Genomic DNA, 3,563 nt, shown 5'->3' on the forward strand with positions numbered 1-3,563 from the left:
CTGCAGGACGGCCACGGCCGCTACATTCTGGCGCCACGGCCACGAGTAAATCGGCACCTGGAGGGCCGGCGACATTGCACGGCTGGGGACCGTTATCGGGCCGACGGCGACCGCTACGACGGCGCGTGGGAGGAACACCAGGCCCAAGGGCCAGGGCACCTTCCGGTGGGCTGACGGCGGGATGTACATCGGCACCTGGTGCGAGGAGGCCGGCGCCGTGCACGCCGACGGCGTCTACTAACCGCAGTCCGGTGGCCCCGCCGTGCCCGTGCCCCGCGAGCCCTGCGACCCCATCACGGCGCTGCTCCAGGAGCTGGAGGTGTGCGAGGGCAAGGACGGCGTCGCTGATGGCCGTCGCAAGAAGGTCCTGACATGGCCAGGGGTGGAGGGCCGTGCAGAAGAGAAGCCAGTGTGGCGGCCGCCCAAGGTGAGCCCTGACCAAGGAAGGAGGTCCAGCGTGAGCAGGAGGAGCAGCGCGTCGCTGGACCTGGACATCCTGCAGGCCGCCGCCGAGGGTGGCGACAGCGAGGAAGGCGCGCGCGGACAGGTTCGTTGCCTGCGGAACGTCGTCGTGCATGCGCACGCCGCCGAGGCCGGGGAAGAAGCAGGGGGAGACTATCTCCAAGGGGCACAGGAACTACGAGCTCATGCTCACCTGCAGCTTGGCATCAGGTGTGTAAGTGTTCTAGTCTGCTTCTCTTGGCCACCAGAACGTGTATGCCATTGTGTGCTTCGCGGTTTGAGCGCTATATATTTATTAGCTTCTGATCATCTGATGCATTGCTGCTTTCTGAATCTCTGAATCTGATTGAAATTATTCAATTGAAATTGTCATTCATCTTCTCAATTTTGGAAACTGGAAACAACACACAGGCACGCTGTCGGAAGGCAGTCAGCGCCAACTACGCTGGATCTCAAGTCATCAGCATTTGATCCAAAAGAGAAGGTCTGGACAAGATTTCCTCCTGAAGGATCAAAGCATACTCCTCCTCACCAATCATGTGATTTTCGGTGGAAAGACTACTGTCCCCTGGTTTTCAGGTCTTATGATTTATAGTATGGCTTATTAACATTGATGTGCTGATTTCTTTCTTCTTTGCTGAAGTAACTGATTTCATATTGTTGCTGCCCCCTGCCTCTACTACGAAACTAAGCTGTTCTTGTGTACTTTGCTCCAGGACTTTGCGCAAGCTCTTCGACGTTGATCCGGCAGACTACATGATCTCCATTTGTGGGGATGAGGCACTCAGGGAACTTTCATCGCCTGGTAAAAGTGGAAGCTTCTTTTACCTCACAAATGATGACAAGTACATGATCAAAACAATGAAGAAGTCAGAAGTTAAAGTGAGATCATTTGATCCATCCACACTACTTTAAAGGTTAACTTAATTACGGGTATATGATTGAACTTGTGTTTTTTTTATGTGAACAGGTACTCCTTAGGATGCTTCCAGCCTATTATAAACACGTCCGTTCTTTGGAAAATACTCTAATAACTAAATTCTTTGGTCTACACTGTGTGAACGTTAAACTTACAGGAGCTATCCAGAAAAAGGTTAGACTGTGATCAGCAACTTGTAATATTCACAGATTTTAAATTTGATGCCTCAGAGTTATCCAACATTTCTAACCAGCCATGAAATGGATTACAGGTCCGGTTTGTTATAATGGGGAATCTTTTCTGCTCCAGCTATGCAATCCATAGGCGCTTCGATTTGAAAGGATCTTCACATGGTCGCATGACAGACAAACCCATCGATCAAATTAGCGAGCACACCACATTGAAGGATCTTGATCTTAATTTCATTTTCCGGCTACCAGGAACTTGGTTTGAGGAATTCTGCAGGTGGACACAACAAATTATTGTACTGGATATGTTTGTTGCTTTCTCCATTTAGTACAATTTAGGAATAACTACATATGTGCAGAAGTTTATAGATGGAAGTTCGATGTGCCAGTCTGTCAATTGAGAATTATGTTCCTAAAATTGTTTCAAAATCACAACTTAACTAAAAGAAACCCAAGCATTCCGTGCACTAATGATTTGTATCTCTTTACAGGCAAGTGGACAAAGATTGTGAATTACTGGAGATGGAGAGGATCATGGATTATAGTCTTTTGGTTGGTATTCACTTCAAGGACAGATGCAAAGATAAGTTAAACGGTGCATGCTTTTCACATGCTTGGAGTTGCAAAAAAGTTGTAGATATATCTGATGATAGGAGACTGAAAAATATATTTGATTGTTACAGACAGCAGCAATGGTGACAACGGGACGTCTCATACTGCTGAAGATTCTGAGGAAAATAGGTAAAATTCAAATAGATTTTATCAAATCACAATTTACTACTGAACATATAGTTTGATCCCTACTTTAAACGTGAGCCCTGTTCGCTTGAACTTATCAGCCCGGCTTATCAGCCATGGTACAGTATTTTTCTCTCACAACAAACAGTATCAGTCGGCTTATCAGCCGCAGCAGGGCGGTGAAAGCTTGTCTGTATTTAACGTAGCTTGCTTGTATATATCATGAAACAATACAAGACAACAACGTGTAAGGATCACATCCACCCTAGCATTGACCTATGATGACTAACATACTAGTTGTGATTTATGCAGAAAAAGGATCATTAAAACTGGGAATCTGCATGCCCTCAAGGGTGGAGAACGTAGTGAAGAATCCTGAGAGTGAATCTCCGCTCATCGGTGAGCCCACAGGCGAATTCCAGGATGTCATCTTGTTCTTTGGAATCATTGACATCCTGCAGGACTATGATATTAGTAAGAAGCTGGAGCACGCTTACAAATCTATGCAATATGATCCCAACTCAATATCAGCTGTTGACCCGAAGCAATACTGCAAGCGATTCAGGGACTTCATTTTTAAGGCTTTCGCCGACGATGTACAATAACTAGTTAATTGACAAAAGAGGGAACCATTTAACTAAAGCAATTAACAATTCTTTGGCTGATGTTTTTTTTCCCACACAGCAGTATTTCTTTTAGGTAACAAGATTGATACATTGTGTTGTAGATAAACACTTCAATAGTGCAGCAATTTCCCCCTTTTTTCTTGTAGCATTTGTAAATTTTAAACATTTTTTGTGTAATTAGAACTAGAATAACTCTGATTATGTTATGGGAATGGTGTACATACTGCAGTTTTTCGAATTGTATTTTCTTACACTGTGTTCATCTGTGCTATTCTATGTTTTCTTGTGAACCTGTGCTATTCCATGTTATAGTGTCCTTTGTAATGTTTAATTTATCTATCAAGTACAAAGATAATAGGAAAATTTTGCTACGGGACACAAAAAGTGACCTCCCTTTGTTCGTGCACACTGAAAATGGAGCAGTTTGCTGGTGGATACTTTGCTTCTTGCCAAATTTGCTAGTGGACACCGGACCAAATAAAATATTCATTTCTGGCTTTCGAGGAGAGAGAAGATATGTGAAATGTCCTTTATGCCCCTGAACCTTTCTTCTTCCTCACTCCCTTTCTGTTTTTTTTTTCGGGCACGGGTGGCCGGCGAGCTAGGCGAAGGTGGTGTGGCTGCGGCCTC

At 45.0% G+C, this 3,563-nt stretch overlaps 1 pseudogene; it reads left to right on the top strand.

The window, feature by feature from the left end:
• The window catches only part of LOC136479055 (phosphatidylinositol 4-phosphate 5-kinase 6-like), an 11,732-nt pseudogene extending 8,578 nt beyond the window's left edge, over window positions 1–3,154 (top strand).
• The last annotated feature ends 409 nt before the right edge of the window (window positions 3,155–3,563 follow it).

The sequence above is a fragment of the Miscanthus floridulus genome, chromosome 9 (assembly GCF_019320115.1).
Source record: "Miscanthus floridulus cultivar M001 chromosome 9, ASM1932011v1, whole genome shotgun sequence".
NCBI classification, from domain to species: domain Eukaryota; kingdom Viridiplantae; phylum Streptophyta; class Magnoliopsida; order Poales; family Poaceae; genus Miscanthus; species Miscanthus floridulus.